Here is an 8,387-nt window from a genome sequence, read left to right as displayed (position 1 = left end):
CCCATACCTCACTGCACCCCCATAAAACATATTCTTATACCCTTTTTTTGTAATAATCTTTTTATAACAACTGGCGTGTTTGTTTTGTCTTGTTTTTGAGAAGTGGGAGGGAAGGAGTCAGAGTCTCGTGCATCCCATGTATCCATCCCATCAAATCCACTATGGATGATGACCTTGAACTTCTAACCTACCTGCCTCTGCTTCCTAAGTGCTGGGGTTGCAGGTGTACACTGCCATTCTGTTTTATGAGTGTGGGGCTCAAACCCCAGGATTCTTTCATGCTGGATAAATTGCTAACGGAGCTGTATTCCTGGCTCTTTTTGTTTTGAGACAGATCTCATTATGCAGCTTATCCTTGCCTCAAGCTAGATTCCCCTGCCTCAGCCTCCCAGGCAGTACATTGGCAGGAACTCACACCACCTACCCTAATGAAACCTCACCCGGCACAGCACAGGAGGTGCCTCCTCGTGTGCCGGTGAGTGCTCCCTGGTGGGTTTTCTGTGCCTCTGTCACTTTCACCGTGTGTACTTGAGCCTAACAGAGCACTGGACTCCTCCATATAGCAGAACTTGGTAGAGTAAGCTGGCATACTTTATGGTAAGTGGCCTTCTACTATGGGGTGTCCACCATGATTCCTTAGGACAGACAGAAGGAGTGTCCCTCCTCTCTTCCACCCTCTGGCCTCCTCACTTCCCAAGATCCCCCATAGATGTACTTCCGGTCTATCTGGAAAACATTTCCCTCCTACGGAGGTAATGACTTCCGCCTGTACCCATTACCATCAGCCCTGTTACACTGTCCTGCTCTGAGTTCTGACTACTCTCTGTCTCTAGGGAGGACTTGGCTGAAATCTCCGAGGCAGGAGATGAATCCTGATGAGAGCCAAAGTTTCTCTGAGGCGGCTCATGGCCTATAAGCTGCTGCCCAGAATGCTGTGAGTGGGGGAAGGGAAAGCTCCCTTTGGCTATTGTTGCAGACAGACAGCAGGACACCAGCACACACACTCAGCAGCTGCCCTCGTGGGTATTTGCTATGAGGCTGTTGAGCTCCAAGAGCTCCTTTTGGGAGGACCATGCTGTTCTGGTATGTCATCATTCCAACTTTCTCATGGTAAGCTGTCATTTCCAGAGAGAGAGAGAGAGAGAGAGAGAGAGAGAGAGAGAGAGAGAGAAAGAGAGAAATGAGACAGCCTTGGATCAGCAAATGGTTCTTCACTCACTGGCTGTGCGATCCAAGGCTTGTTACTAAGCCTCTCTGTGCTTCTGCTTTCTCATCTATTTTCTCCCCTTTCTCTCTTTCCTCTTTTAGATAAGAGCTTGCTAGGTAACCCAGGCAGGCTTTAAACTGAAAATGTTCCTGCTTTAAGCCACCAGAGTTCAGGGATCATGGGTCTGCATGACCAAACCTGACTCTCTTCCTGTATCAGTGGTATCTGTTCCTCTGTTTAAAAAAAGCATTAGCTGGACCTGGATTGTGCAGACAGGGAGAGGTGTGGGTTTGACTCCTATTGTGACCTGGGTATCTGGGAGCTATAACCAAGGAGCAGGCTGGAGGCTGCTGATAGGAAATTACCAGGAGAGAATATTAGAGCTGTCTTAGTTAAGTTGCTCTCAGCAGAGCAGGAAGAGGGAGGACTTAGTTTATTCGAGATTTCAGAGGCATTGGTCCAACTTCTATCACGCTGGCCAAGAAGCAGAGAGAGGGATGGTAGCAAGAAAGGGGTGAGGGCAGAGCATCTCGTGTCCACCCCCTGCTTCCTCCCAGGGGTGCCATCTAGATGAGAATTCATCAAGATCCAAGGTCAGAACTTGCAGTATCTAACTGTGGGCAATCTGTCACACACACAGCAGGATGGAATGTCTCAAATTAATCATGAGGTGATTCGAACTCCAATCAGGACCACTGTGGCGACTAGTCACCACAGGGAATTAAGGAGGTTTCTGTCTAGGCTGAGCTGATGAAACTGTCACTGCAGATAGATCAGGTGACAGATACCATCTAGGAAGGAGGCCCTACTCAGACAGTGAGGGGCAGCAGGTATTAGGGCTCCTTCTTCCTAAGTGACTGTGCAAGGCTCTCTGGCAACACTAGGGTTCACAGGGGAGTATACAGGCAGGCTTAGGAGTTGGTCAGGAGCCTTACAGTTAGGCTACACAAAGAATCTTAGTCATCTCTGTTCAGCTCAGATATAAGAGGCAGAGGCAGGGCACTGAGCTCAGAGTTATATGTAGATCTAAGTCTAGAGAGGACCCGCTGCGCTTTCTAGGTTTGTAAGTCCCAGAACAAAGAATTGGACCAGGGTGAGAAAAAAGTAGAGGTGCTGATGGACCCCACCTGGGAGTGTGATGAGTCTTTTAAGGCCTCTCCTCTCGGGAGAGCGCCTTGGGTGAGCTTGGTTTGTTCCTCGTAGCCCTGGTGAGGGAGGAGTTCCCAGGCCTTCGGCCAACTGGCTTCTTTCATATGCTAATCTCCCCTCCAGCCCTATTCCGCCACCAGTTGCTGTTAACAGAAGACCACCCCACCTCCCAAATTGGGTGCTTTATAGAGAAAAAAATATATAGTTCACACAGTCTCCAGCTGGGTAGGGATATCTGTTCAGTGAAGAGGAACAAATACAGCTTCTGGAACATTCCTGTGAAGCAAATTGCCTGGGTGCTTCAAAGGTATCAGTAGCTGGAGTGGGGGCGGGGCAGGGGTGAGGTGGGAAGCTCTGTAAAGCTCTTGCATAGTAAACAGGAGGTCCTGAGTTCCACCCCCAACCCTGGGGGCGGGAGGGGCGGGCGGGCAAGGAAACAACAAGAGTCGGGATTGGCAGAAGAAAGGGAGGAGGTGGGGTCAACTGGACTAAAGTAGAGTAACGTGGAACTGATGGTTCACAGCCGACCTCCTCTGCTTTCCTCTGTTGGTGCTGGCTATTAGTGCGAGCAGGAAGGTCCTTGGGATTTCCCAGCACCCAAAGCTGAGAGAGCTGCCATAGGGAGTCGACTGGGGAGGGATGGCACAGTGGGTGACGCACTTGCTGCAGAAGCCTGAGCATTCGAGGTTGGACCCTCAGCATCCACGTAAAATTGGGCTCAGTCTGTAATCTCGGCTCCTACCTCGAGAAGACGGCCAGAAGTAGCCTGGGGAGTCCCCAGGCCAGCTCGGGAATGCAGCTGTGAGCACCAGACTCAGCTTCCCACAGGTAGAAGGAAGACAAATGTCTCTCGCTGAACCTTGAACTCAGCCGGCCACCAGTAAACCCCAAGTGTTTTCCTCTTTCTAGCCCATGCCCCACAACCCTCACCCCAGAATGGGGTTACAGTGTGAGTGCAGTCACCTCTGGCTTAGTGCTGGGGATTTGAACTCATGTCCCCATGATTGCAGCAAGTGCTCTAACTCACTGAGCCCCACTGATTTAGAGACACTTGTCTTAATTAAAGGCATGCTGTGCTAGCATTAAATAAACGGGGCTGTCTGGTGCTTTCAGGTTCGTCTTGGAGTCTGTGTGTGGGATTCTTACGATTCTCTGATGGACCCAGTCATGCCAGCCAGCATGGCACAGAAGCAATGTAGGTCGTGTGGCCCTGAGGTCAAGCAGACCCAGACCATAGCACTGGCTCCGTAGTTTACTGATGGGCAAGGCAATGTTACATAAGTTTCCTTTGTCCCTGTCCGAATTACCTCCCCGTGTCTAGATTTGCATGTCTTTAAACTTAAGACACGTTATGACTATGTTTTCTGGACCGGACTGGGAGACCAAAGCTCAAGCACTCTGTTCTCCTGTCACATGATTGAGTGCATGATATCACGTGCCAGGTGGGCACCTAATCTGAGCTTCTTTGACCAGTGAGTCCCTTTCGTAGACTGGGCTAGATCCTTTCCTAGTCTCCTTTCCTTGACGAAACCTCCCTTTTCTGCCTCACACTAGAGGCAAGTAGCCACAAGAGGGAGCCAGAGAGCAGGCATGGGAACCGGTCAGGCCACCTGGGGAACTTTGCCAAGTTTGTATTGATGGCACGCGACTCTGCAGAGGTAAACACCATCTTCCCAGGAGAGGGCAGACTAAATCTTGGTTATAATGAGTGTTCCCGAAGGTGGCCAGGGTTCTGCTAGGTCTCTGGGAACCTGATCTCTGGCTGCTATGAACCGGTCACAGCTTCTGAAAAAAACACCAAGTCAAATCCCTTAGTGTCCCAGAGTCACCACCTTTCTTTTCTTTTCTTTTTTTTTTTTTTGGTTTGTTTTGTTTTTGTTTTTGAGACAGGGTTTCTCTGTGTAGCCCTGGCTGTCCTGGAACTCACTTTGTAGACCAGGCTGGCCTCGAACCTTTCAAGTAGTGCTTTATGGTCTTTTTCAGGCTAGCTGAGGATATTTGGGCAGAGATTTGGGTGGGGCATTTATTCCGTTTTTGTTTGTTTGTTTATTAGTTTTAAAAAGTGTTTCACTATGTGGTCCCAACTGGCCTGGAACTCCTTTTGTAGAACAAGCTGTCCTAAAACTCACAGGTCCACCTGCCCCCACTTCAGTGCTGGGATTAAAGGCATGAGCTACCATGCCTTGCCTTGCCTTGCCATGTGGGCGTTTAAAAAATGCCTCAATGAACACAAATGTGCTTACATTTTAAAACGTATTTCTCTCTCTCTCTCTCTCTCTGTGTGTGTGTGTGTGTGTGTGTGTGTGTGTGTAAGTCAGACAACTATTTTTAGTAGGTAGGAAATTCCCACCTTTATACCATGTGGGTAGGAGTCAGGCAAGCGTGGATTCAAACACCTTTATCCAGCTGAGCGGTCTTGCGTGTATGTTAAAGAACTATGTCTATAACCATATCGTGATCTTCTTGGTCTCAGAACTAGGTGATAATATCCTCTGAGATAAGCAGGCAACAGAGTCTGTTTGCTGGTATAGTGCTTCCTTAGGGAAGGACCCTGCAGTGCCTGAAGCACCATGCAATAGTCAGAACGACAGCTGACACAGACACACACACACACACATTTCTTAACAGTACCGGAAAGCAAATGGCTTGCAACTTATCATCCTCATCCTTCAGATGCAGTTCAACGGAGAAGAGCCACGGCGCTATGTGGCTTGTCTCCGGAACATCCTCATCTGGGGAACGCCACCTCAGCACCCCCTCAGCGCCCCAAAGCTTCTATCTGTGTTGTTTCCTGTGCGAGTACAACTCGGAGCATTTAAGCTGTTGTACCAGACTCATCTTGCCCAGTGTCAGAATCTCTCGTTCAAGACAGGCTGGGTGTGAAGTATGCCTATAGTCCTGGCACATCAGGAGCTCAAGTCCGGTCCGGCTACTTGAGACTCTGTCTTGAAAAGCTAACATCATGGGCCCCATGTGAGAGCTTAGAAGGTAAAGGTGCTTGCTGCTGTGCTTGACAGCGTGACGGAAAACAAGAATGGACCCCTACATGTTGTTCTTGGATCTCCATACATGCTCCCATGGACCCCCAATAAATAAAATGTAATTTAAAAAAACACCTCTCTATTTTGTTATGAAATTCCCCCTCTGTAGCTCTGACTGCTTTTAACTTTCAGCAATCCTCCTGCCTCAGTCTCCTAAGTGCAGATTACAAGCCTGAGCCAACAGTCTGGCTGATGTTTTCCTTCCTATTGAAAGGCAGGATTTCACTAAGTCACCGGGACTGTCTTGGAAAGATCTGGGATGACAGGCTGGGTCACCACCCTGACCACTTGGTTTGTTATTGGATGGACAGTGTCGCTCTAGTGGTGAGTGGCAGGGTGCTCACTTCACTGTGGTGTCTGATTCTGGTGATCCGAATTTCCATGTGACTCTTTGCATTTCTTTAGGATCCCACGGTGTGGCCAGCAAGGCTTTTGGAGCTAGTCGCTCCAGCCCCAATGCCTTCGGCATCCCCTGGGGACTCCATGGCCCTGACATCTGCTGAGCGGAGGGGTGGGGCTTTCATGGGAGACAGTAGTGTGTGTACACCGGAACGAGCAGTAGTTGTCCATAGCCACCGTCTGCAGGGACCTGCTGGTTGCTAAGAATACTGTAGCCGGCCCCTGGATACCAGGACGACACGCGGCAGCCTGCGCACAATCCTAGGTCCTACCCAGAGCACACTGTGAGTGTGAGAGAGGCGCTGCGCCCGGGTGAGACGGTTGCCCTGCACAGAGGGTAGCGGCTGTGGCACGGAAGCAGGAGCTACGCAGGTGGATTGGGTGAAAGTGGGGCGGGAAGCAGGGGGGAGCGGGAGGGGGCGCGGGCGGATCTAGGAGCTAAGGGCCCCGACAGCCTCTGCACCCCAACCCCAGCGCTGGCCTTCTGTGGTAACAAAAAACGGGGTAGGATTGTCTAAACTGCAATTTGCATGAGAATAACTTCAAGATCAATTTCCTTTCTTAAGAAAGTCCCATAGCCACAGGCCCAAAACCCCGAACGTGTCTAAGCCAATAATAAAAAACGTCTCCCTTCCTGCCTGTCTTCCACCGCGACTGCTTACCGCCAGGTCTGCGGCCAACGCAAGAACCATCTCACAATGTCTAGGGCAGAGTCCCCGGCTACATGGGATGGTTTCCAGAAGAGAGAGACTGGGTGGGACTTGTGTGTCTCCTATACTTGGGGTTCTCTTGTGTGAAACAGGGAGAGTTCTGGGACGCTACTGCTAAGCACCCTAAGATAACAAAATGATGAAACTCTAATACTGCAGAAATCAGGAAACGGTGCCTGACAACTGAGAAAGTGTTAGAACCTAGTGGGGAAACCCCCACCCAATTCCCGACTCGGCGTGCACCCAAAAAATCACGAAAGACCATCATCTTGATGTAAATGCATGAGGACGTTTAATTACAGAGCTCCGGCCTGACTTGTATCCCACACAGGAGATAACGGATGTGGGCCACGAGGCTCGAAAGCTAGGGGTTTTTATGGGGTGAGGGGCTTAGGGGTGTGGAATTCAGCATAGTGACACACTAGACACACTATTGGCTTATTCAAACATTAACAGAAAGATTACATGTTAGCAAAAGGGCATCAGGACTTTGTTCCTGTGGGCTGGGGGCTTATCTTTGTTCACATAGCAACCAGTTGATGTATGACTTTACCAGCGTCAAGGGGCAGTAGACAGAGGGGAGGTTCTGGCCAGGTGGTGTTGACCCAGACAAGATAGCCCTGTTATGTCTTCACATTCATCTTTATCTTATGGTCAAGATGTTCCCAGGAATGTTTTAACTACGGGGCATACCCAGGTTTGTTTTTCTTTTTTCTCAGCCCCAGGCAGCCTCTAGACTCACAAACAACCAGCAATTTCTGAGTACTTTATATGACTTTCAGGTCTTGAAATTTCATCTTTCAAAAGGACCTTTTGCCTTGTGGTTCCTCCCCACTCTCTCTGTGACCCCTGCATTCCTCAGTTGCTGGCAGCTGGGGACTTATCTCTGTCCCAAACCAAGCCATCCTCTAGGGGACCATCTTCTACTTCCTCTCATATTTTAAGGCCTTTCCTCAATTTGTGAGGAAGAAAAGTCCCATCTCTCCTTTAGGGAAAAAAAAAAATCACCATTTTGCATTTAAAATGTAAATTTTACTCACTTGTTCTTAAGTTTTTGTTTGTTGTTGGTTTTGGTTTGTTTTTGTTTTTTCTTTGTTTGTTTGTTTGTTTTGTTTTGTTGGGTTTTTTTTTTTTTTTGACAGAGTATCCCTGTCTATGGGCTGACTCCATTCTTGTAGCCCTGGCTGGCCTGCCTTTGCTATGTAGACCAGGCTGGACTTCAACTCATAGCTCTGCCTTCCTCTGCCTCTTGAGTGCTGGTGGTGCACCCCAAGATTTTATTTTTATTTTTAATTATGAGCATGTGTGTGGTTTGTACACATTAGTGCAGGACCCCTGAAGGGCACTGGATCCCCAGGAGCCAAGTTACAGGCAGTTAGTTACCTAAAGTGGGTGTTGATAGGTGATTTCTCATCTACCAGTGAAATGAGCCAACTCAAGCCAGATCAGAGTATATTAAAGTCAGGTTTATTGGGAAGCTGGGCCCCAAGGATGGAGGCCAGGGAAGTTACAATGGGGAAAAGGGGTGGGTATGGGAGGAAGACAGAGCTCTTTAGCAGAGAGAGAAGAGGAAAACAAAAGAGAAGGAAGGGGGGAGGGAATGAAGGAGGGTGACGGGGAGGTGCAGGGAGAGGCAGAGGGACCAAAATGTCTGGATTATATAGGGAAGAGCCTCGGTGGAGGGTTGCCCAGTCCCTGGGCTGCTAAGTTCAGGGTTAGGGACAGGGCATGCCAGGTAGGGACTGAGAGGTGCGGGAAGAACCTGGGGGCCAGGTCTGCTTACCAAATCCCACTCTCTGCAATAACAAGTGGTCTTAAACACTGAGGCACCTCCCCAGCCCAATACATTTATTTTTAATTACATTAGTTAATTGTGGTTTT

At 49.2% G+C, this 8,387-nt stretch overlaps 1 protein-coding gene across 1 annotated transcript in view; it reads left to right on the top strand.

The window, feature by feature from the left end:
- The first annotated feature begins 6,037 nt into the window (after positions 1–6,037).
- The window catches only part of Tmc5 (transmembrane channel like 5), a 78,391-nt gene continuing 76,041 nt past the window's right edge, over positions 6,038–8,387 (top strand). The window contains exon 1 of the mRNA XM_021166418.2: positions 6,038–6,168. The gene's annotated coding sequence lies outside the window, so the exon portion shown is untranslated. The remainder of the gene's footprint in view (positions 6,169–8,387) is intronic.

Source organism: Mus caroli, unplaced genomic scaffold, assembly GCF_978045245.1.
Source record: "Mus caroli unplaced genomic scaffold, Mus_caroli_1 scaffold_8, whole genome shotgun sequence".
Lineage (NCBI taxonomy): Eukaryota > Metazoa > Chordata > Mammalia > Rodentia > Muridae > Mus > Mus caroli.
Note: the sequence above shows the minus strand (reverse complement) of the source record. Positions and strands in the feature narration are given on the sequence as shown.